The sequence below is a fragment of the Poecilia mexicana genome, unplaced genomic scaffold (assembly GCF_051168715.1).
Source record: "Poecilia mexicana isolate PSO_F unplaced genomic scaffold, ASM5116871v1 scaffold_5, whole genome shotgun sequence".
In the NCBI taxonomy this organism is placed as follows: domain Eukaryota; kingdom Metazoa; phylum Chordata; class Actinopteri; order Cyprinodontiformes; family Poeciliidae; genus Poecilia; species Poecilia mexicana.
This window is the reverse complement of record NW_028263374.1, coordinates 28,768,595-28,795,149: the sequence shown is the minus strand read 5'-3', so window position 1 is coordinate 28,795,149 and position 26,555 is coordinate 28,768,595. Positions and strand designations below refer to the sequence as shown.

Here is a 26,555-nt window from a genome sequence, read left to right as displayed (position 1 = left end):
TAAATATCTACCTCATGACTAAACATTTACTTACGATTTAGAACTAAATATTTAGCTAAAAATCCATCACTGAGTTAGCAAGCCAAGTATTTAGCTTCCTGCTAAATATTTAGATAGCAAGCTAAATATTTAGCTTCAAACTAAACATTTAGATAAGTTGAATATTTAGCTCTAAATTATTTAGTTAGCAAACTTAATATTTAGCTTGTAAACTAAATATGTAGCTCACAACTACATATTTAGATCTAAACTAAATATTCAATTAGTAGGCTAAATACTTAGCTCCAGACCAAAGTGTCAGACAGCAAGCTACATATTTATCTTGCTAGCTCCATTTAGGCACACAGAGACGAGCATGGAGTATTATTGTAAACAATTAAAAGAAAAAAGTGTGTGTCCACACGGGACATGTTACCACGGAAACGCTGGAGTGGGTTTGTTGGGCCAATTAATGGCTTTAATTTAGACCCATTTTTGACAAGTTACTTAGCTTGCTGTTTATTTTTTGTTTTAAAGACATCTAAATTTGCACTAAATATAAACACATTCAGACCTTGAACAGCTCTAGAAATCTACTTAGATGGAGATATTACTCCTTAGTTTAAACATTGAAAGCACACCATGAGATACCATTTCTGCACAGGAGTTAAATAAGGCTCTTTACTTGGACCAGTGTTATTCATTTTCCATTTCATAACCTGAGAACAAATTTATTCTGATGTTAACATGAAATTTCATGCTGATGACGCTGCATGCGTCCCATTAGAAGGCAACCTGCTGCTGATACAGTGTCTGCAGTTATGATGCTGTACGGACACATTATTGTGTAAATCTCAGCGAATGCATGCAGACAGCAGGGGGCCGCTAAAGACTTCTGCTCACTTCACGCTCTAATCTTTTCCCACATAACATCTTACAACCTGGTTAAAAACCACAACACACATTAAAACTAGAAAACCTTCGGATCAGTAGCTTTCGTTGCTGTCGCAGAATTGTTAAGAACTACATTTCAAACTTGCCAGGCCCTTAAGATCTACACGGCTTGTGTTTAAGGTTTAATTTCACATCCCCTCCCACCACTAAATAGTTTAACAGGAAGATTTTAACTCTGGACCTTCTTGGTATGAGGCAGTTACCCTTGAGCAGTTTATATTTCTAATAAAATGACCCCACTTTGGCAGTTTTATGAAATAGAAAAGCAAGAGTTTGTTTCAGTTTTACATCACAATTTAAGTCAAGATAATCCCGACCAGTACACTTTGCTATCCTGAAATCCTGCTGCAGCCTGTGAACAATTTGGCAGAAGAATCAAATCTGCACGCTCCAGAGCTCCCGCTGCTGAAATGATCACATCAAGTTCAGTTTGTTCCGATCCAAGAACAGCAGGCAGCATCTTTGTTCCTCCCCAGCTCTGCTCGTGTGACCTATGTGTGGCGGATCTTGGGTGATGCTCCGTTGTTTCCCACTGATATGATGGAGCGAAGCCTGCTCTGTTGACAGCAGAGGACCCAATGGACTCTCTGATCCCCCAGCCTCACAATCTGCATCAATGCTTTTATTTTTCTCACCGTTTCACAGTTTAACTTGATTTTACAGCGGCGCATTGTCACCACTGTAGGAAGAAAAATAAAAACGGAAGAGTAAATATCCGGCATAAAAACTAAGAAAAAATTGGAGATTAATCTCAGAAATTTTCTAGAAAAACTTTTTGGTATTTCTGAGCTTGAAAAGTTGAAACTTACTAGAAAAAAATCTGAAATTATGACACTAAGTTAATAAATTGTCAAGAAAAAAACTAATTTTCAGATTAATCTCAGACATTTTCTAGGAGAAATGCATGACATTTTCTGAGTGAAGTGTCAAAAATTTGCTAGAGGAAAACTAGAGATTTGAGATTTCAGAAAAATTGTAGAAAAAACAATTTCTGAATTTCAAAAAATGTCTGACAAATTTGAAAATGTCCTTTTGTCTTGCTAATTTTTGACTTTTTGAGCTCATAAATGTCTATTTGTTCTACAAAATTTCTGAGATTAATCTTAAAATTAAGTTTTTTTGTGGTAATTTCCTTTTCTTCTGTCTACATTGGTCCTAATTCACTGCCATATGATTTAGGCTAAAGCCAGTCTCTATATTTTATAGTATGGGAAAAGTCCCATTTTAATTGAATGTGGATGCTTTGGTTTATATCTGCATATAAACCAAGTTTTTAACTGTTTTCAAACTAATAATGAAAACCGGGTTTGATCACTTGAAGAGCCGTTACTCTGGAGCCGACGCATCTCCTGCTTTTATTACCTGCAGATCAAACTACTGTAAAACTCTTCCTACTGCTGTTTCTAACAAAAAGATACTATTTTTCTAAAATTCACCCCAACAAACACCAGAAAGTGATCGATTTTATTTAAATGCATAATAATGAATATTAGGAAATTGCTCATTTCTATACGTTGCCCATAAATCAAGCAATAGAAAATATAACAAACACTCACACAATTTCATACATAGAAATAAGGCAGCAGTAACAAAGGCAAACCATTTACAGTCAACTGTTTTGGGCTCTAGTGGCCTTTTATTTGAAAGTGCTCAGCCAGGAAAGTTGGGTATTGAGAGAAGAAAGACATGAAGCAAAGGTCGCCAGGCCGGGAATCGAACCAGCGACGGCCGAGGACTGAGGCCTCCTCATGTGGGTTGAGCTTAACCCCTGCACCGCCACAGCACACGCATCAACACCCATTTTTAGAGGGTTGCATCAAATTAATGTTTTTTATATTTACTTAACTACGTCACAAAAATCTGAATTTTTGTCTATTATAAATTAATTTTTACAATATTTATAGTTATTACAAGCAATTATAGTTATTATTAATTATAAACATATTTATAATTCTTAAATATTATAATTTAGAATTATTCATAACCTAATAATTATTGGTTATTTGGTAACTGAAATAATATTAAATAGTTATTATTGACATAAATTGTCTCCTTTGTTGTTAAAAATGGTGGAAATGGTCCTTTATATGCAGTATATGACATTTGATTAATGTTGATTAATCTGTCACTGGTATAAGTTGTTGATCGATTTCTTTGGTTTCTGGGAAGAAACAGAAAACAGGCTGAAAGGCTTAACTTTAACGTTTTTAAGCGCGCCAGGCAAAGACAGATTAATGGAGGCACAGTTTCAATTTTACATCTCTGGACCAAACCTTTAAAGATTTATTGTAATGGAGTTTAAGCCAGGACTGCAGTTTAATTCTGCATCAATCTGCCTCACTGGACTATAACTCTTTAGAGATAATAATGAACCGGGCATCTTTAGCCTTTGTCCCTTTACTTTAGTCTTTTATGTTTGCACATTCAGGCAGAAAACAAACTGCTGACTCTTCTCCAGAAAGTATCGGTTGCAAATGTCCATGCTATAAAACGGTAAAATTGACCGCACTCCAGAGTTTTCTTGCTTTGGGGTTCAATCCCGTTCCTAGATTGATTGATAAATGTAGAAAAATAACATGTTTATGTTTTAATTACTCTAAAAAACAGCCAGAGGAGATTCAGATCCTTAGATATTTGCCATCACTGAAACGGATTGGGCGGCTCCCATTTAGAATGAAAGCATTCAAACCACAATAATTCCATACTTTTAATGACTTCATTTTAATGTTTTCCTGTCTGGTGTGCATTTGGATTTTAGCTCATTTAACTCTGATAGAGTAAATAGAAACCAGCGCACCGCTTTCCTTTGAAGACGGTTGCTGAAACAGTTCTGTTGAGGTCTCAGGAGTTCGTTAATGGCCAAACAGCACAGCAGGGAGGACATGGAGAAAGTTGTAAACAGGTTTAAAATCAGGCTAGGATGTAAAGCAACACAATAGACCCCCTGTATTCACGGGATTTAGGGACAACAGCTGCAGATGAATCACTAAAAACGCCTAAAACTGCAGATTTTATGAGTTCAAACAGCAATTAAACTCACAGCGGGATTGTCAGAAACCAACACCATCTTCCTCATCTCCAGCCAGCGTCAGCGAAATCTGCTGCTTCGTAGACATCACCCAGTAGAAGTGACAGTGGCATTGCATGGAGGCGTTACAGCTTTTTTATATTTAAGATGCTCTATGAAAAAATTCAACCTCAAATAGTCTGGAGTTAAGTTCCACAAAAATGTTATTGAAAATCAAAAATACTGCATTTATCCTAAATGAGGGATAAAACAATAAATTGCATGACAAATTAAAATTGAGTCAATTATTTCTATTTGCATAATTTATTGCTCTTCTCTTTCTACCAAAACTGGTCTTCAGCCTGGTGCCTTGGTCCAGCTCTTATTTTGAAAGACAATATTGTTTTCAGATACTCTGTAATTTATTTTATTTGCTATTCTGTTGTTTTATTCATTTGTTTGTAAAATGTCTTCCGGTTCCAGTGTTAAATGTCTATTAGAATTTGAAATTTATTGATCTTTGAAAATGTATTCTTGTCACAATAACAAATTTATTTGGGCGAAAAATTGTCCCAGAATTTATTGTGATAAAAAAATAATGTTCTGAAACCACTTTCAAGTAAAATATTCACAATTGAATAACAACCCTCTGCATGTTATTGTTTACATCCAGAAACCCTGGAGGGCAAAATATGTTTCTGTTTCATGTCAGTCACAGCCGCAATAAAACAACTCAGTTAACAAAATGAAACCTGGCGATGCGGGTATTATTAATGCAGTGCAGCGCGCCACAGCGAAGGGAAAAATAAAGCAGGAAAACCCCTGAAGAATAAGTCAAAACTGCTGGTATCCTTTTTTCTCGCTCTCTGTGTCGCTAGTTACACGCAGACTCGTTGCCATAGCAACTGCCAACAGCTGCATTAATGTATCAGGGTTCAACACCCAAAACACACAAACATTTCCCACAAAAAGAACAGAACGTCCAGTCTGTCACAGTTTTATGTTTTCAGGTTTGAGGTTTATTTTTAGATTATTAAGTGATCGCTGCAGTAGATTAGCTAACGCTGCTATTAGCTAAGCTAACACAGCGGTGGTTATTTGGAGCGGTGGCTGATGATCTCTCAGAGCTGGCGTGTGGGTTGCCTATTTTATTTTATTTTTAAATGAAACGAAACACCAATTTCCACATCACACCTACATGTTACGGTTCTCATATCGAACTAGCATAACTGACCTACTTCCCTTTCCCTCGCTATTTCTTAATTAAATTTTTTTCCTGACCTTTTTATCTATTTGTCACAGTGTTGACAATTAGTAGCAGAGCACTGCGTCCCTTTTCTTTTACACAACAGGCGTACGTTTAAGATGTAGCGTGTTATGTAGACGACTTAACAGCTAAAACCAATGCTAGTCATCGCCCGGTCAGCAGCTTTTTGCCCTCCAGCGGGTAGCTGGGGCTGGGGTCTTGTGCAAATGACATGAAACTGTAATGGATCCATAGAAAATTTTACAAAACAAAAAGAAAGAGAAGGGCATAAAAGTAAATTCTTTCTTCTCTGTGTGTTCAAACATCTGCAACTCAGTTCCAGTAACATGAAGAAACATTCCCACTACTTGAAGACGGGTTTTGGGCGGGGGGATTGTGATAGAGGTTTATCTTTCAAAGGAGACCAGAATTAAACTTTTTTTGCTCCACATGGTTCATGAAGACCTGCCAATTTACTCTGGCTATGTTTGCACATTTTAGTGTAATTTCACCCATAATTGCAAGGAATCCTTTAAAGTCTTCTAAAAGAAGTTCAGTTTGAGTCTTACTCACCTAGGTTTACCTCCTGAGTGAGTGGCTAGGTACATATGGTGGCTTTTATCACTGCTGCATGCCTCTTGTATCCACAGAAAATGACCTTAGTGTTTAGACCTCTTTTAAAGCACTTGATATGAAGAGTGAGAGAATTGGAACCAGATCGGCTGTACAGCACTCCAACGTGCTTTTCAGACACAACAAGAACAAAAAGACAGAGCATTTGATTAGAATTACTTCATATCCACTCTGACAGCATCTGCAGTATCTATAAAAACTACTTTGAAACCTGAAAATAGCTACTTTTTTCAGCCTCCATGCATAAACTGAGGATATTTTCAGATTTGATTATGAATTTTTTGTTTTCTTTTTTTCTGGGAAAATGGACAAAAGTTGAGGTGTCAAACATACGATGTGCAAATAACGTCTGTGTTGCCATGGCGTGCCACCAAACAGACTACAACTCACACGCACGCCCCGAGCATCTGTTGCACATTTGCCCCGTGGTCATGGCCGCGTGGAGCCCCACAGCTTCTGCTCTCTGCTGCGTTTCCGATCACTCCATCCTTCTCCAGCCTCTCTGCCTCTTCTGCTTCAGACCTCAGCACTAATCGGTTCTGAACAATGATGAAGATGATAAGCCGTGCCTTTGTCCTCTGCTGGTCTCTTCTTACAGATTTATCCAAGGTTAGAACATCAGAGGAGCCTATCTACTGAACATAAAGAATGTTTTTGAAGATACTTATTGAAGTAATTTAATCAGCAGTATGTTGAGCATAAATATTACCTTGTGCTCCTTTAACTGGAGGCTTTTCCCATGCTTTGTACTCATAATGCCGCTGCAGAGGGTATTTCAAAGTTTGTTGAGTTCCCAGCTGAAGAGCAGGTTAATCAATAACTCTATACAGAAGCTGTAGTTTAAACAAAGATCATGACACCACAATTGTTACAAACAACATAAATTGGTTATTGTTCTTGTTGTCGTTATTTATTGCCTGGTGCCAGTTAAAATGTAAACAAAGTGAAAACAAAATTGCAATAACATTTAAAGTAAACCATATGAGTGAATCATCCCCAATTATGCTTGATTTAACTAAAAACTATATGTCACATAGTTTACAGTACGACAAACATCAGCATTAACCCTTACTGTGAAATAACGAACAGCTACCATTGTACTAATTAGCTGCTAATGTACAAAATAACACAGCATTTCCGTTAGCTAAATGCTAATTTGCCAAAAACCCGCATTTAGAACAAAAACGTAACTCACCATAGCTTCAACTCAAAACACTACGTTACGCAACACTCAAAAACGCAAGAAAGAAGAAGTTTTAAGGTTAATTTAGCTCACTTGCTGCAGCAGGCGGCGGAACAAACGACTTCCAGTCCGCCGTCAAGTCACTTCCGGTCCGCCATTAAACGTGAAATGAACTGCAGAGCCCCCTTGTGGAGTAAATTCAACAATTAAATAATTTTTATTCGCTTTTAGTCTGTAAAATTTAACTTAATATTTCTGTCAGGGCAAGAAATTTCTAAGATAAAAAATATCTATTTGCTATTTTAGTTGTCAAGGCAAATCAGGTTTACTTTACTGGTTAATCACATTTCAGCAACAAGGTAGTTCAAAGAGATTTACATAATAAAATCATAACACACTAAGCAAACAAACAAAAAAGAAACATAGTAGTTCATACTTTTACCACTTTAAAGGAAGTCTGTGTTTTAACAATAAATAAACTTAAAATAAATTTGACTTTTGTAATTTAATTTGGGCCTTGGGCCACAGGAATAGCTGCCAAAGATTCCTCAAACATGTCTGGAAGAAGCAAAGAGCCACTACAGGCATGTTTTTGATGAGAAAGTAATATTTTGACATATAAAACTCAAAAAAGTTGATTTTACATCATATCAACTTTAAGAAGCCTGACCTACCAATTCCGATTTTGGTTGATACCAATTTTTTCCTCTGAAATTTTGTAAATATAGCGACAGATAAGCCTGTTGCAATTAGCAATAAATCATTAAATAGTATGATCAATTAAAATGACCTCAATTTCTATTTGTATGATTTATTGTTTTTCTCTTTTCTCTCTCTTTTGTTAGTCTCAACAAAATTATCTTTGAAGGACAGTTTTATTTACAGAGATTTCATAATTCATTTTATTTGTTGTTTCTGTTTTATGTATTTTTTGTGTGTGGGGGGGTTAAAATGTCTTTCAGTTCCAGTGTTAAATGAACATTAGTTTATTGATCTTTGAGAATCTGTTTTTGCATTATTATTATATTACCATTTTATTATTTAAAAACGATCTGAAAACAACAATATTATCTTTTATTAAGGGACAGTTTATGGTCCATGAAATGTGTTGCTAAGTTGGCAACAGTGGAGCGCAGAAGTAAATAAGATTGTTTTTCCATGTATTGACCCATCACTGATTATCCAAAATTAAGGAAATCGGAGTTGATTTATCGTTGCACCCCAAATGAAACTGGAATACCCGAGAAAAACCCAAACATGCAAACAGAAACAGACTCCAATCCCACCTGGGATTTGAATCCAGGGCCTCACTGCAGTGAATCAAAAGCTGCACTTATAATATCATTACACTGCCATTCATTATCTTTAATGAAATAACATCAAAGAACACCCAAGGCAAAACTCAAAGGTGGACACCTTTCCAACCTGCACACCATCTCTTGATCTGATCAAAGATATTCACAGTACCACAGCTCTGGAAACAAACTCTGCCTGACCTGCTGTGTGAATTCCTCCGCTGTGGCTGGTTTCATTTATTTCTCCAATGTGGGGGGAAATGGTAATGATCATAGCAAGGTCTGTTTCCTCTTCTTAGCATATATGTCAGTCACACTAAAGAAGCTCAACACATAAAGCAAGAAAAGACCTCTGAGTTTTCAACATATTTTTTGCTTTATTTTACAGATGGAGATACATACAGGTTAACCTTTACCACCAACATCTGCACTTCATGACGTTACATCATGTTTTAACACCTTTGCAACCCTCTAAAGGGTCAAACCAATGTAAGACTTAATTCACAGCATCTAAAGTATTTCAAAACATTTCCAAAAAAAAGTCTTCATCTGCTCATTATTTTTATTTTTAGGAAAAAACCTCAAAAAGAATACTTTCCAATATTATATACTATTGAACCAGCCCCTTAAGTTTTAATTATGATGTCAAGGCTTACAACCAGAATCTATTAACATCCCTTTTGAACTAATGTTTTCAAAGGGAAATTATTGAGGTCATTTTAATTTATCATAAGATTAACTGATTTATCGATTATTACAACAGGCCTGTTTGTCACTATAATTAGCAACATTTCAGAGAACAATATCAGTAACCACCAAAATCTGAATTAGTAGGTCAGACTTTTGAAAGAGAGATATGATGTAAAATTAACCTTTTTGAGTTTTATATGTTTATTCCCTCATCAAAAACACACTTGGAGTGTCTCTTTGATTCTTTCAAACATGTTTGAAGAATCCTTCAGGCAGCCATTCCTGTGCTTAAAGCAATGCCCAATTTCAAGGCATCAAATTATAAAGTCAAATTTCTTTTAAGCTTATTTTAGATATACAGCTTTTAACATTCACTTGACTGCGGTATAAAATGACACAATAAATCTAACAATAAATAATAACTCCCCCTAGAAATTTGTTAGAATCGGGTTATTTTGTACATTAGCAGCTAATTAGCACAATGCTAGCTGTTGTTAATTGCAGAGTAGGAGTTAATGTTGTTTATTGTACTGTAAACTATGTGATTTGCAGTTTGCTAGGTTTTAGAAGATATTGGAGGAAAGTCTATGTTTTCTAGATTCTGGCTGCTTCTTGTCTCAGGTTTTGTTTGTGTGGCTAATGAACAGGATTTCATGTTGCAGTCATACACTGCAAAAACAAAAAATCTTAAGTATTTTTGGTCCTTTTTCTAGTGAAAAAGGTTTTTTAGTGAAAAAGGAAGTTGCGGAGGTGTTTTTCTGAGGTTTTTCTGTCATTTAGCTCAGTAGTTCTTGGTTCTTTCTGCAGTGAGTCAAACCAGTCAAACCTGTTGAAAAACCTGTTCCCCTCCTCACCTGTGGGGGCACTGCACCAAGAACCACTGAAGGAAACAACTAATTCCTTCACCAATTGCAAACAAAAATGAAATGGCATCAGAGTTTAGTGGTTGAAGGATTTCTCTTCTATCTTTGGTGAAGTACTATGAACCACTTCTGCTGCTAACGCTAAGCTAACATGTTTGTTTTTTGTTGTATTTAGCCTTGCGCTATCGTCCATTTCCTGCTTTAGGAGCAGTCTCCAGTCCGCTTGGCATTCACATTCAAACTGCACCAGAGTTCACTGAGAACTGAGATAGAGGTTTATAGGCGGACCAGAGTTCGCATAGCATTCACACTTCCCCAAACGAACCAAACTTTCTACACAAATGGGCTGGAGTTCAATTAAAGCATACTAAACAGGACTGGTGTGAACGCAACATAAAACTTGAGACTTATTATCTACAGTAAAAAAAGAACATTGCTCCTTGAAGAATGACGGGAACAGAAACGCTAAAGTCTTTGTTTATTGGGATATCTTCATTCTGGTTCCATGAGATGTGAATCATAACAAGATCTCAGATGTAAGCAGCAGAAAAGAGCCATCTGTGGGTTAAAGAAGGTCTTTCAAGTTCTCATAATCTCAAATTTACTGAACACCTGACATGTCTGGGGAATGTAGGACATTTGTTCACCCTAATTTTTGGGACTAAAGTAATTAAATAACTCTACAATAGAGAAAATGCTTTACACTCAAATCCCGCCAGTCAAGTCAGCCACTAACTGTGTATCTGTGGAGCTAAGCATGTGCTAACAATGTGTTTAATGGCAGTCTGTCAACAGATGGTTAGGTCTTTGTCTGTAGTCCAAATAAGGATTTGTCAGTCAATAAAGACGTAGCAGTGCTTGGCGTTATAATAAACTGCTTCAGTTACTGGCTCTTTGTGTTCTGAAGAAAATGATAAACTGCTGCAGAATTATGACAAATCAACTTTATCCGTTTGATAAAGACAACCTATTGTCTGTTGTGACAATAGGTTGAAAATATTTGTATATTCTGTTTTTATTTATCTTACATAAAATCCCAACATCATTGGAACAGTGGTTGTAAATAATGCATCTGTATTTAACTTTTTAAAAACAGGAAATCTGTCTATTAAAGGATCTCTGTTAAACAAACCATAATATCATTTTTATAATTTTTTTTCCTTTATTTTCAAACATGCGTGCAGAACCTTTTATGTCTCCCACCTAATTGCTTTTTGGACTCTAATACCCTGAGCTCTGCATACTTTAGTGACTTGTTTATGTAGTTTTTGAAATCTCTCCTCAATAAAAACACATTTTTCCCATTATGAAATGACAGTTTAGTCTTTTTTTTAATGTTCGGCCGTGCCTACCAACAGCAAACACATGGTTGTGAAACCTGTTGACGGTGCATTTGTTTTGAATCAATCATTTTTATGACAGGGAAGAAATTATGGATTTGTACTACCAGTCTCTGACATTTTACACTTTTAAGAAGCGATACAATGCAAACTCTGAGTCTTATGAACGAGTTAAAAATCTCACTTCTCTTTTACCTTACATGGTACAGTGTGACTGTTTGATAAAAATTGAAGACTTAGTCTGCCAAACTGTTTGAGGTTTGGCTCAGAGCAGCCTGATAAATAGTTTAGCAAACAAAGATGGTATAATAGCCGTAGACTGGTTGGCCTTAACTGAACACACAGTCTGGTCACTGTTAGTAAATATCTAATATATCATAAACATATAACATAAAAACATTTTTAATAAAGGTGATGATGATGAATATATGAATCAGGTAGAGAAATGTTGGTAAATCTGACAGAAAGAAAAGTGTTAGCAGCCAGGAAGGTTAAAAAATAAAAATAAAAAACTGATTTAAAAAAAGCTTTATTTCTTCTAACCAGGTGAAGTTTGTTTGATTGCTGTTTTAGCTTAAGCTGTTGGTATAAGCCCAAAAACAAAGATGAGTGATGTTTTTGAAACTTTTTGATGCACAACAGGAAGTACAGTAGTTAGCTCAGTTAGCTCTTTGATAGCATATGCTGCATTGCCTGAAAATATTACATTCAAAAAAACATTAAAGAAGTTCCAACTGCTTTTAAATTCATCATTGTGTATCATTTTTGGTACCCAAAAGTAAAAAGAATCAAAGTGAAAAAGTTACAGACTGTAAAACTGTAAGAATACTTTGCCGTGCTAACCGTTAGCTGCTAAGCGCTAGCTGCTAAGGGTTAGCAGCTAACGACGCTAAAGCTGAGCTGATACTTCTAAACTGAACAGGTTTTTATTAAAACAGTAGTTGGGTTTTTTTCTCAGCTACTTTTAAACTGCTTTTAAATGGTTGATTTTGTACCACTTTAGATTTCTGAGTTGTTTTTCAAGCCAATTCCCAATTCCAAATTTTTCCTAAAAAATTTCCTAGATTAATCTCTAATTTTCAAAGTTTTATTCTAAAAAATGTTCTACATTTCAAGCTGAGAAATTTCCACAATCTTTCTAGAAAATAATATCAAAATTTCAGGCATTTTTCTAGCAGATTTTTTACCTTTCTAAGCTCAGAAATTTCAAAGATTAACCTCTAAAATTCGGAATTTTTACTAGCAAATTTACACCTTTTTGAACTCAGAAATTTCCATGTTGCTCTAGAAATTTTCTGAGTACATTATCAAAATTTCAGACATTTTTCTAGCAAATTCTCAACTTTTCAAGTTCAGAAATTCCCAATTTCCCAAAAATTTCAAGATTAATCTCTAAATTTTTAGCCTTAATTTGTTGTTGTCAGTGGGGAGGTGGATGTCTGGGTTTCCTGTTGAACTGTGACCCTAACCACCTAATCTCGGATTAGATAAAGATAAAAGATGGATGGATAGTTCCAGATTTTAATCTCTTACAACTGTAGCCACCAGTCTGTTGTCTCTAACATCGTGTTGTTTCTCCTTCACTGTTAACTTCAGCATCGTTTGGAGACGTTATTGGGAGACAATGAGGAAAATATCTTGTCTGAACTGTTAAAAACAGGGACAATGTGATCCAGGCTAGGAACAATCTCTTCTGTTGTGTGTTTGCTCGCTGTTTTTTAATCATTCTCTTTAATTGTAGTTTCCTGAGGTTAACCTTGGTTTATTAGTCCTGTCACTGCGTTCTTTACTAACCTGCTCTTTGTTGGACAAATCTCGTAAATTGTTATGTTGCCGTATTGTTTTGTCACATTTAAATTAGTGACTCTTCTCCTTAGAGCCTGCGCTGAGGAGGCTGTTAGTGCCTTGCTTTTGGAATAATGCTGTTCTAATTCACTAATGTGGATTAACAGCTACAACAGCACATTTGCTCTTTTTTGGCCTCCAATTTCACCACAAACCACAGTTTACTATTAAATTCTTAATAAAGGTTGAGGTCAAAAACATAGAAGATTACAACCAGATTTACACCGAAGCAATTCGTGCAAAGGTAAATGGGTGCAGAGGTAAACAAATTAAAAGTTTTTATCTCATGAGTCATGTCTGAACAACAGTAAACATATTTATATATTTTACTGTCTGTCTTCATTGACATTTAACTCAAGCAACACATGAATTCTTTAGAGATTACGTTTCCTGGGAAAATTTGGTAAACCTGTTTTCTCTGATTCACTGAAATATTTTTCCAATTACTTCATTATTTTTTACCTTCTAAAAACATTAAAACCTATAAAAGATTAAATGTAGTGTAATAAAACTGCTTCCTTGACAGCAAACTAAGGAATCTAACATGGTGAAAAACGTGAAATCAAACACAACAGCAGTGAGTCAAGCTCAAAACCACAACTATTATCGTGTGATGCAGATGTTTTTGTCACTCTTCAGACTCGAGTTTAAACATCATATTTTATTAAGTTATTATATAACTAGCAACAAATTCATTTTAGAGAACCAACAACAAACTATTGCAAATTAAATGAACATAAATCAAACTTTTGTAAAGCTGAATATATCTCCAGTTTAAGCCTAAATTATGGCAGTTAAAAAATATCAGGACACAAAAAGTCCTGCTTTTAGTTACACAAAAGTGTTTCACTGTAAAGATGGTTTGTTGTTTGTTTTGTTGCAACCTGAAGTGTGAAATAAACTTCAGTGGAGTTTGAAAACAAACTGTGTGTATAGGTTTATGTCTGGTTGAACCATGTGTGCCCATTTGATTTTTTTTCTTTTGGGGGGGATTTTATTGTAATCCATAGGGGGACCCAGAAGAAAACAGGTTTGCTGCCATGATTCTAACACATCTGCAGCTCTGCACAGCAGCAGCAGGTCTCCTTCACTGCCACACAGGTGTTTGACAATAAAGACATTTGATATGTTGACCAAAGATATATCAGTGATCAACAAATACGGAGGATAATCTCAAAGTATTCCCAGATATCAGAGATTTTCGTTTTGCTGGCTCCATTTCAGAGAATCAATCAAGTTTATTTGTGTAGCACATTTCAGCAACAATGCAGTTCAAAGTGTTTTCTATCATAAAAACACAAAAAACAATAGTGATAAAAACACATTACATTTTGATGAGTCATCATCAAAATAATCAATACTCTGTAGGTCAAGGTTCCTTTTATTTGGGCCACTGCTGAAAACAAATATTCTCTGATGCGCGACCAAATGTCCTACAACACATGAGCAGCACGGCTCATTGCGCTTTTATTTTGAAAAACAACACACAAAATGAAGCAGTCACGTATCCCATGTAATGTGAGGGACCGTTTGTTGTAAGTCTGACCATCGCAGCTGGGCTTCATCTGACCGCCCCCTTTTATTCTGTTCACGCCTCGAAGCCTGGATTCAGACGGGCCACAGAGCTGGCAACAAACTCTAAATAAACTCTAAGTATTTTTAGTTTAGTTTCTAGTACAAATATCCTATTATCCTTGAAATAAGACAAAACTAACTTACAAGTAACTTTTTAACAGTATATATGAGCTTTTTTAAGTAAATACGGATTAAAAAGTACTGACTTAAAACAAATACTTTTTCATCAATATTAAGGAACTATTGACTTAAAACAAGCTCCTCAAAAAATGCAGCGCAACTCACAGGCCAGAAGCAGCTTGTAAATCAATATATATTTGTCTTTGCACCAAAAATACAAATGTGAATCTCATTCTGTGCATTTTTGGATCTTTTTCTGTGCATTTGTGAATCTTGTGCATTTGTGAATTATGAGACTGTTTTTGCTCCATAGTTTTAAACTCTGTTCATAACTTCCTGCTGGACAGGAAGCCACCAGTCACACAGATCTCTGCCAGGCTGCTGGGCTGCCCCCATTGTCTGATCCACGGTTCTCCAGGCTCTTTGTACGTCTAACAATTTTTATTTCTGGCTGTGTCAGTCAGTCAGTTTCAGTCCAAATGTTTTCATGACAAAGTAAAGACAATGTGAGCTGAGGATTTGTAGGATTCCTTTAGATTTGGCAGATTAAAAGGATAAAACAAGGCAGAGTTACCAGTATGTGAAATTCATGTCTCTAAGAATTATGAAAACATTCAATAAACTCAACTTGATGAAACCTGAGACAGATTCTCCTTCACTGAAGCATCTATGCTAACACTTTATTTGACAGGGTGTGTATAAGACTAACATAACGCCTGTCTAGAACATGAAGGAGTCTTTATGAATGTCTATGACTGAGTTGTCATGAAGTGTCATTCGCATCCTGTCACACTGGGAGCTTTGATAGTTAAATCGTCATACAGTCATTATACTTTGTAACTAGTTTAATATTAAATAATACTGAACATGCTGTCCTTGACCTGTAGTGGGCTGTTGCATGAATGTGACTTAAACATGGCATGTAGACCAGGGGAGCCCAAAGGGTCCTGGAGGCCCGGCATCCTGCATGTTTGCGTTCTCTCCCTGGTGATAGTAACAACCTTTTCAGCAAGTCAATGTTCCTCTTAGGTCTCTAATGAGCCATCATTTGATGTTAAACCAGGGAGAGAACTAAAACATACAGGATGCCGGCCCTCCAGGACCCACTTTGGGCTGAATACAAACCTTTCATTTGTTTTACTGTCTGCAGCCTTGTTGTAGGATTCATTACAATGTGCCACATTAAGTCATTTAAACATTTTGTGATATTTTTTAAAAAGTATTTGAGTTTACACATAGAGTCTGACCACAAAAAAACTATAGGAAGGTACGATCCACTCCTCACTTCACAAGTTCCCCACAAAACACGCTTCAAATATATTTTAATACTGACATAAATATCAGTATTAAAATATTATATATATGTGCAATTAGAATCGTCTTTTTTAAACTGCCACTATTGATAACATTTATTTAGTAAAGGAGTCAAGAGCTTTAATATGGTCCTTAAAAACTATCTTTTTAAGTTTGAACTTAAATGTTCACATTCTATATAGTTTGGAACAATTCAAGATGGAATGCTGCCCTCATGGATGCAAATTAACTGTTTTACTTTGTTTTTGGAGTCCATAGTGTCAGTATTTGTGTTTTAGCATACAAAACACAGAGCTAATGGAGTTAAATCTATTTGTGAGTAAATATACCTAGATCCTAAGAATATTTAGAAGCATATCACAAGCTTCTAAATGTCTTCCTTCATGGCATCCAGGCTGTCCATTAAACGATAATATTTTATGGATAGCCTAACCAACGCATTTGTCTAGAGTCTTAGTGGGAATTTCTTTTAGCTTCAGGTTAGATGAGCTGGTAAAGGTTAGCAGTCAGGCAAGTGTTACAATTATGTGCAAGCAGTTTCTGAAAGGTAAGTCAAAACAAATTCCTAAAAAGCTGCAGTAAGTAAGACTTGTGTACATGCGTTGAAAAATTTGATTAGAATGCAAACTGACCATTTGCATGTCGAATGTTCAGTTATTTCAGTTATGCTGAACCAAAGCCTAAAGACACATCAGCTACTTTCTTCAACTTTATCTGGTCTATCATTATCCGTCTCACGTGTCATTTTTATTTCAAATGACTGACTAAAGACAAACATACATTTACATTTACGATAGTTTTGTGTCAGATTGTGTAGTAAAATATTTTTCTGCCAACTAATCCGATTAAGGCAGCCAGGTGTGTCTTTGCACTTGTAGAACATTGATGGTACATTTAGTTAAATTTGCCTTTATGCTAACAGAAGACATCATGATGTTGACTCTTATACTGAATTATTCAACCATTACTCATGTTGAATTATTTTCTAACTTTTACTCTAAGAATAAAGCACAGAAATAAGTAAAAATAATCATCTGTGTTTTATCTTTTTCTTTACAAAGCTGGTTGCTAAAAAGTAACTTGTATATCTTGGAGAATTTAAACATATTACATTCATAATTCCCTTGACTGGATGTTTCTTCTCCCTGCAGCATTCCTAATGAAATTCTGAGTTAACAAAAAGGTTTTGGATAAAACATTTCAGTGCAAGGTTGGAAAACTTGTTTTTATTAATGATAAGATCAGCAAACGTTTTGCGATCAGCAAATCAGTGGGGGATCAAATACTTATTTCCTCCATCGTATATCTAATACAAAAATAAGCAAGTGAACAACAATAAATAGGCAAAAATGAAACCCAGCTTATAAATCTTCATAAAAGCTGAAATTTTAAAGAAAATTCCTAATTTTTCCTCTTTTGTTCTGCATTTATTTCCAACTCTGCGACTGAAACATTTATGCCTGTGGAGGTGACAAACTCATTTATTACACCCACTCACACACCAATAATACATCACGGTAAGGTTAAAGGTCACACAAACATAATTTAATAAAGTCAAAAAACCATCTCCAGATATACTTTATGTCAGATCTGGACTGAAACTGAGAGGGAAAAAGTCAAGCAAAAACATGATAGAGGAAACAAATAAAAAAAACCCTGAAAAACCTTCTAATAACTGAATATTTTCATTCAGATCGATTCAAAAGGCTGCAAGAAACATCTACAAAAGGTCAAGAGTTTTTGACAACAGACACAGTTCCAGCTGCCTTTGTTTCCCCTCTACTGAGAAGTCATGTTGAAATTTCATTTTCAAGAAGTGGTGAATTTATTTGTATAACTGATCTCAAAATCTCACTTTGTAAGTAATTCAGTTCCTCCCGACTGCTTTAATATGAAGCCACACTGAGGTTTGCTGCAGAATGAAAGTTTTGAGCCATTTTGTATGAATGAATCAACACTGACTTTATAGTCCACCACCATTATCTTATATACTTTTGAACTCATTGAAACCTTTAACATAATGTGAGCTGTTTTTCAACAAAAGCTGAAACGCAATAGTTAGTTTCCCTTTTTATGCTGGAAAATGTGCATATTAGTTTAGTATGTAGCTCAACTCAGTTCAATTTTCCTCAAAAATAAACACAAAAGAGACAATCTGATCAGATAACAGATATTTATTTTCTAGTCATGTGACAGTGGATATTATTACTGATTATTAGAGTAATAATCAGTAATAATATGATTTTTTCTGTTGTCCTTCCATGGAAGCGGGCAGCATCCAGACGGACAATAAAACACTTTTTAATATAAGTTGCTGCTTTGACATGATCACAGAACTGCCAAAACATATGTACAAAAATACCAGACAAAGTGAATCACAGCAACGTCATCAGTCGGTGTAACGCTGAACTGATGCGGTGAAGCTACTAGTAGCAGGAGAACGGAGCTGCGCCAAAAGCTACAAACACTGAAGAGTGTTTGTAGAAGAAGAGCTGCCATCGATACAGTTGCAGCCAAGCATGTTTTAATGTTACACAATACAGTTTTACCAAGTTGCTCAAAGTCTAAACTGGTATTGTGGTGCATTTAATGTGTAAAGTTTACCTTCGACCAAACGCCCCCCAAAGGAATCCCAGCGCCCCCCTTTTGTAAAAAAAATTCCGCCAGCGTGCCCTGCCGTCCTCTGAACGCCCCCTGGGGGGCGATACCGCCCACGTTGAGAATCGCTATTCTAGAGAAAACATTTTTGTAAACTTGATGAAATAAAGCTGATTTTCTGAAGAAAGAAACTCATGTCTTTGTTTTCAGGTTGATGTTTTTCAGCAAAATCTACAAGAATTCACATCTGCCTTTACAACAGAAACTAGACTTTTTTGGTCCATCCATATATTTTTTGTTCACTGATGAGTGGAGAAAACAACAAATTATACAAAACAAAAAATGTTTTACTTCTTTTGTTTGGAAAAATGAATACATTGCAGGGTTGGCTGGTGAAAGTTTAGAGGCCCATATGAGGAAGCTGCATATCATCCTTCCAACTCTATCTACCTATTTCACGTTTGATGACTGTCAATAAAGGCCACTACTGCTGAAAAATGATAAAAAAGGAAATTTTCTCTGATCAGAATGGTTAAAGTAGAGCGATCTGGTCCTGACAGTGTCATGGTGGGAGCTAAATACTTGGCCCACATACAGAAATTCTGTTTGAATTTCTGTATGTCCTTCTGTGTGTCCACGAAGGACACATCTGTGGTTGGTCTTCCACCCATTTTCTGCTGAATAATTTGAGTTTTTCTCTATTTTACTGTTTAACTCAGTTTAACATGACAACTAAAAGCTTTGTGTTTGTGACAGGGCAACTGGTGGAGGATGGGTGTTCAACAACCGGCTGTATGGCGTTCATGTCCTCACTGGTGATGAACACTACGCATGCAGTAAACCAGCTTCTTTCATGGATGTCTGTGGCTACAGGAAGTGGATAGATGATGCAATTAAACCACACAAAAAAAAAACTGGGATTAAAAAACAGCTTCGGTGTCTGAATTGTGGCTAAATGTTTCCAGCATCAAAAAATTACAAAATTCAAGTTAATCTTTGAGTTTCAGTTGATTTATTTTCTAATTTACAGACAAATTATTTGGGGATTAAAGTTACTGTGTACAAGTTGATCTGTGATAATATCTTATTTCTCAATAAGTAAAGTTGCAGCAGATTTTAAACTTTGTTCACAACTTCCTCCTGGAAAGAAAGCCACCAATCACAAGACAATGATCTGTCCAGTAACCGGATCTGCACTGTCATCTGCATACAGAAGAATTTAACAACTCATGCTTCTAAAGACACTCAGTTTAGTTTAATGAAAAAAAGCCAACTTTAGATGATAAAAAGACAAGTTCTGCATGACTTTTTAAAGTAAAATGATCTGTCAAAGAAACAAAAACTTTTCTTTTATCAATATTAAGAAATTGTTTAGTTAAAACTTCCTATTTCTTGCTGCAAAGTTATTTGTAAGTTATTTTTCTTATTTCATGTGAACTAAGGCATCTACACTAAAAACTAGACAAAAATAAATGGTAGGATTTTCTGTTTTTGCAGTTCAAAAGCTTACAGTGAGTTTTGCTCTAGAGAAAACATTTTTGTAAACTTGATGAAATAAAGCTGATTTTCTCAAGAAAGACAAACTCATGTCTTTGTTTTCAGGTTGATGTTTTTCAGCAAAAACAGTTTGGATTCCAATCTACAAGAATTCACATCTACAAGAATTCACATCTGCCTTTACAACAGAAACTAGACTTTTTTGGTCCATCCATATATTTTTTTGATCACTGATGAGTGGGGAAAACAACAAATTATACAAAACAAAAAAAGGTTTTACTTCTTTTATTTGGAAAAATGAAAACATTGCAGCATTGCCTGGTGAAAGTTTAGAGGCCCTTTAAGCAGCAATGGCGACAAAATTATTTATGTTGTGTTACACTTAAAATTACACAAAATTATTTTTTACAATGTTTTTAGGTGAGAATGTAGATGTATAGATCTCAAATATCTGCTCGGTTCATCAATATTTCACCTAATTCCAATATTGCTCCAACGCTTTCGGAGATCTGCTCCCGCTGCATTAACAGCCAGCTCTCCTCGCCAGCTGTCAGCTGGCCGGGCGCTCCAGGTTCGGTACACCGAGAGAGAACGCATGTCTCCCGGCAAATCGTTTTAAAACCCCCCGCTAGTTTTCCCCTATGAGTGGAGGTGAAACACAGATATTAAGTCTGGTAATAGCTGTAAATATTTTTGGTTCACTAAAGTAATTTATTCCTGAGCAAATGGGTTTCACTGATTAAATCTAAGCCTTCAAACATAACAGTTTTACTTAACTATAATGTCTTCCTTCCTGAGATCTGGAGAGTATTTGAAAATGAATAATTTGTTTACATTCCTTGCTATACATGTTTAAACATTTTAGAATCAGACAAACAGATTTCTTTTTTTTACTCTGGAACAGTCTTTATTACAAAAGGTGAAGAATAATACAGAAAAAAAGAGTAAAAAAACAAACTTCGAGTCCGTTTTTCCTTCGCCGCTCTGTGCGTCATGTTGTCACAGTGCTAAGCAACATAACGCCGAGCCGGAGGCTAGTCAGCTAGCTGGAGGCTATCCGGCTGCTAGGCAGCTAGCCGGAGGCTAGTCAGCTAGCCGGAGGCTATCCGGCTGCTAGGCAGCTAGCCGGAGGCTAGTCAGCTAGCCGGAGGCTATCCGGCTGCTAGGCAGCTAGCCGGAGGCTAGTCAGCTAGCCGGAGGCTATCCGGCTGCTAGGCAGCTAGCCGGAGGCTAGTCAGCTAGCCGGAGGCTATCCGGCTGCTAGGCAGCTAGCCGGAGGCTAAGTCAGCTTCTCTCTTCTGGTCGTCCATATTCGTGGCCTTCGAAGGACCCATCTTCCGTAGAGCGGGCCGTTTCTCACAGACATAATAAAAGGACAGACGCCTAATGGACCGCTCTCGTCTTGTCAATACATATTTATATAAATATAAACATAAATAAATAATGATTAATACTGAATAATATTAGGCTATACATGTGCAGCACACACACACACACATATATATATATATATATATATATATATATATATATATATATATATATATATATATAAAATTCCCTTCTCACCCTCCGCGGGTGGTCTCTTTCATCCTCTGAGCTCGGGTCCTCTACCAGAGGCCTGGGAGCTTGAGGGTTCTGCGCAGTATCTTGGCTGTGCCTAGAACTGCACATTTCTGGACTGAGATGTCTGATGTTGTTCCTGGGATCTGTTTGAGCCACTGCTCCAGTTTGGGGGTGACTGCCCCGAGGGCCCCGATGACCACAGGCACCACTGTGGTCTTCACCTTCCAGGCCTTCTCCAGTTCCTCTCTGAGGCCCTGGTATTTCTCCAGTTTCTCCTTTTTCCTGATGTTGTGGTCACTTGGTATTGCTACATCCACCACAACGGCTTTCCTCTGTTCTTTATCCACCACCACAATGTCCGGTTGGTTCGCCATTACCATCTTGTCTGTTTGGATCTGGAAGTCCCACAGGATCTTAGCTCGGTCATTCTCCACCACCTTTGGGGGTGTTCCCCACTTTGACCTCGGGGCTTCCAGTCCATATTCGGCACAGATGTTCCTGTACACTATGCCCGCCACTTGGTTATGTCGTTCCATGTACGCTGTCCCTGCCAGCATCTTGCACCCTGCTGTTATGTGCTGGACTGTCTCAGAGGCCTCCTTGCACAACCTACACCTTGGGTCTTGTCTGGTGTGGTAGATCTGAGCCTCTATTGCTCTGGTGTTTAGGGCCTGTTCCTGGGCGGCCAGGATGAGGGCCTCTGTGCTGTCCTTGAGTCCAGCTTTCTCCAGCCATTGGTAGGATTTCCTGATATCAGCCACTTCAGTTATTTGTCGGTGGTACATCCCATGTAGGGGCTTGTCTTCCCATGATGGTTCATCCAGCATCTCGTCCTCTGTTCCCCATTGTCTGAGACATTCGCTGAGCACATCGTCCATTGAGGCTTTGTCCTTGATGTATTTATGGATCTTGGATGTTTCATCCTGGACAGTGGCTCTCACACTCACTAGTCCTCTGCCTCCTTCCTTACGGCTCGTGTACAGTCTCAGGGTGCTGGATTTGGGGTGGAACCCTCCATGCATGGTTAGTAGCTTCCGAGTCTTAACGTCCGTGGCCTTTATCTCTTCCATTGGCCAGCTAATGATTCCGGCAGGGTATCTGATTACTGGTAAGGCATAGCTGTTTATTGCACGGATCTTGTTCTTGCCATTGAGCTGGCTTCTCAGGACTTGCCTTATTCGTTGGAGGTATTTGGCTGTGGCTCCTTTCCTTGTGACCTCATCGAGGTTGCCATTTGCTTGTGGTATTCCCAGGTACTTGTAGCTGTGCTCTATGTCTGCTATTGTTCCCTCTGGGAGTGATACCCCTTCTGTGCGGACGACCTTCCCTCTCTTTGTAACCATTCGGCCACACTTCTCTAGTCCGAATGACATCCCAATGTCAGTGCTGTAGATCCTGGTGGTGTGGATCAGTGAGTCGATGTCTCGCTCGCTCTTGGCGTACAGCTTGATGTCATCCATGTAGAGGAGGTGACTGATTGTGGCCCCATTCTTGAGTCGGTATCCGTAGCCAGTCTTGTTGATGATTTGGCTAAGGGGGTTCAGGCCTATGCAGAACAGCAGTGGGGACAGAGCATCTCCTTGGTATATGCCACATTTGATGGACACTTGTGCAAGTGGTTTGCAGTTGGCTTCAAGGGTGGTTTTCCACAGGCCCATCGAGTTTGCAATGAAGGCTCTTAGAGTCCTGTTGATGCTGTACATCTCTAAGCATTCAATGATCCAGGTATGTGGCATTGAGTCATAGGCTTTCTTGTAATCAATCCAAGCGGTGCACAGGTTGGTGTGTCGGGTTTTGCAGTCTCGTGCGACTGTGTGGTCTACAAGGAGTTGGTGTTTGGCTCCTCTGCTATTTATGCCGATGCCCTTCTGTGCCGTGCTCATGTATTTATCCACGTGCCCGCTTATCTTAGCTGCTATGATGCCTGACATGAGCTTCCATGTTGTAGAGAGACAGGTTATCGGCCGATAGTTGGATGGGACTGAACCCTTTGAGGGATCCTTCTGGATCAGGATTGTGCGCCCTTCAGTTAGCCAGTCAGGGTGAGTCCCATCCTGTAGCAGCTGGTTCAGTTGAGCTGCCAGTCGCTCATGGAGGGCAGTGAGTTGGATCATGTCAGGCCCTGGTGCTGTCCAGTTTTTCATACCCGAGACTCTTTCTTTCCCATATGCCTTTCCAGTATTGTTCAGTCTCCAGCCTTGGTGGGTCTGCTCTGTTGTTATTACCCTGCCATTGAGAGTACACTTTAGCTGGTTGGGTGGAGAAGAGCCGGTTAATCCTCCTGGCTTCATTCTCTCTTGTGTATCTCTTTAGGCGGCTTGGAGCCTTTGTTTGGCAGTTTCGAGTGCTTCAGGTATGGGCATCTGGCTGTACTTCTTAGGTACTGGTCTTTTCATTGCACCTCTTTGGAGCTCTGACAGTTGGCTCACTTCCCTCCTTGTTATCTTGATCTTATCCATGATGGATATTGGGTCTCTTGGTTGCTCTTATAGCCGAGCATTTCAAGGATCACTGATGCTGAGTTGTATATCAGCTCATTGGTTTCTGTTATGGTGTTGGTAGGGATTGTTCTCAATGCTGCATTCACATCTTGAATGAGACTTTCTGATGGTACTTCACTCAGCCGTTGTAATTGGCGTCGGGTTTGCCTGGTGTTCATTCGGGCCACGATTCTCTCTCTCAGGTCAGTTGCTGTCTCGTTCAGCTTTGATAGTTCGTTCATTACTGGGGCTGCATACCCAGTCTCGGGGTGGGGAGTTGTAGTTAACTCCCCCCTGACCTTACATCCGGGCTCCTCCCTCTTGCCGTAGCATTTGTGTTGTATCTCGTCAATCTCAAGTTGTGATAGCAGTTGCCGTTTGCGGATGTTGGAACACTGAGCTACTAGTTGTTTGGCAGTCATTGTAGACTGTGGGTGTCGAAGTAACCATTCCACCCTCAGTCTTTGCATGTAACCCCTCTGACTAGGGTTACTTGAGTAGTAGCATTCCAACAGATCCATGTTTTCGTCTCTCGCCCATTTCCGTCTTGTTCCAGTAGCCCATTTTTCATCAAGGTGCTCTGGTTCCCCAGCACCTGACGCAGACCTTGTTTGGCCGGGCGACGTCTGAGCCGGCATGTTATGCATATCAATGTCTCTCATGGTATGAGGTAGGCTATATAGCTCCAAGGGTCTTGCCTAAGGACCCACACTGCATAGCTCAATTGCACTGTTCTCACCTTCTAGAAATTTCCACTAGGTGATATATTTGTTGATCACTGATATATCTTTGGTCAACATATCAAATGTCTTTATTGTCAAATCAGTCCACATCAAACTGAAACACTGATGACTGCCACCTCCACCCTGGGAAGCTGGAGTTCCTGGCATTAATATGGGCTGTGTGCGAAAAATTCAAGGATTTGTTGTAATAATCCACTTACTTATGTGATGGGCACAGCAAAACTGATTGCAGCCGGCTACAGGTGGGTGGGGGAGCTTGCTGACTTCAGGTTCAGTACAAAATACGGACGAGGAAAAATCAGTGCAGACGCTGACACCCTTTCACTTCTCCCACTTGATATCAACATGGAGGAATGCACTGAGGAACTCAACAGGGATGCCATCCATACTGTGTGGGAAGGAAGTGAAGCTGCCAAAAAGCATGATGTTTCCTACATTGGTTCTCTTAACCTGGTCCAAGATTCAGGCTCAACGGGTAAGATGGCATTACGTACCATTAGCCAAAGTGAACTGGTGAGAGCCCAGAGGCGAGATGAGGCCATATATGCAATGAAATTTCCTTCAATTTGTACATTTTTAAATGTACATTTATATGACAATAAAATCTGTCTATGTCTTATACTGCGATACATTTCCCCCCCATGTCATCCAGCCATAATTTGAACTACAACCTAGACAAAAATACTTGGTAAGATTTTGTGATTTTGCAGTGTAAAAGCTTCATCCTACCGTAATGGAGTAAAGATGATTGTTTTTTCTTTCACATCCATTCTCCAAATGTACACATTTAACTTTATCTTGCTGAAAAGTTACTTGTGAGTTAGTTTTGTCAAACGATATTTGCACCAGATACTACACTAAAAATACTTGAAGTTTCTGTGGTTTTGAAATGTAATTTTTAAATGTTAAATCTTTTTTTGTCATATATTTGAATGATTTCTGCTGTATGATGTTTGTTTTTAATAATGGGCCCCATAAAGAGTGTAAATCCAGCTAGTGGGGATCCTAAACAATAAACAATATCTACACTGCAAACCCCTCCCACAAACTAAGTATTTGCAGTTTAGTTTCTAGTACAAATATCTTATTACACTTTATTAAGACAAATCTAACTTACAAGTAACTTTTCAGCAAGATAAAGTTAAATGTGTACATACTCAATACTGATTGAAGTATTGATTTAGAACTAATACTTTTTCATCAATATTAAGGAATTGTTGACTCATATTGCTGTAAAGTTACTTATGAGTTAGTTTTGTCAAGTGTGACATGATATTTGCATTAGGATTAGACCAAAATACTTGGTAAGATTCTGTTTTTGCAGTGAAGTAAAGCCAGTTCAGCTAGTTTTCGATGTATTTTCACGGCTAATTAATCTGATGTACTTTACCTTTAAAGTACCTGGAGGTTCGCAAGTTGGGGAGGTAGATTTTTTTTTCTGTGCTTACCTGACTCCTCAGCCTAACAAGCACAACAAGTCTCTTTAGAAAAAACCCAGCAGGCTTCAATTAAATCGTAAACTCTCCTCTCTGCTTCTCTCCAGCTGCTTTTCTCTCAGGGTGGTCAAATTAACTTTACTCTATGCTCACAGTTAATAGCATCGCCGCAGAAAGCAAACCTGCAGAGT

At 37.8% G+C, this 26,555-nt stretch overlaps 1 long non-coding RNA gene across 2 annotated transcripts; it reads right to left on the bottom strand.

Moving 5' to 3' along the window:
• Nucleotides 1-471: 471 nt before the first annotated feature.
• LOC106926726 (uncharacterized) lies at nt 472-6,696 on the bottom strand. 2 transcript variants are annotated; one of them, XR_001420132.2, is made up of 4 exons: nt 6,529-6,696; nt 6,210-6,454; nt 5,760-5,928; nt 472-1,612 (listed from the first exon to the last, which is right to left on the bottom strand). It is a non-coding gene; the product is annotated as an uncharacterized LOC106926726 (long non-coding RNA). The 2 variants fall into 2 exon arrangements; XR_001420131.2 differs by having other exon boundaries at nt 6,210-6,451; nt 6,529-6,693.
• Between the last annotated feature and the right edge of the window lie 19,859 nt (nt 6,697-26,555).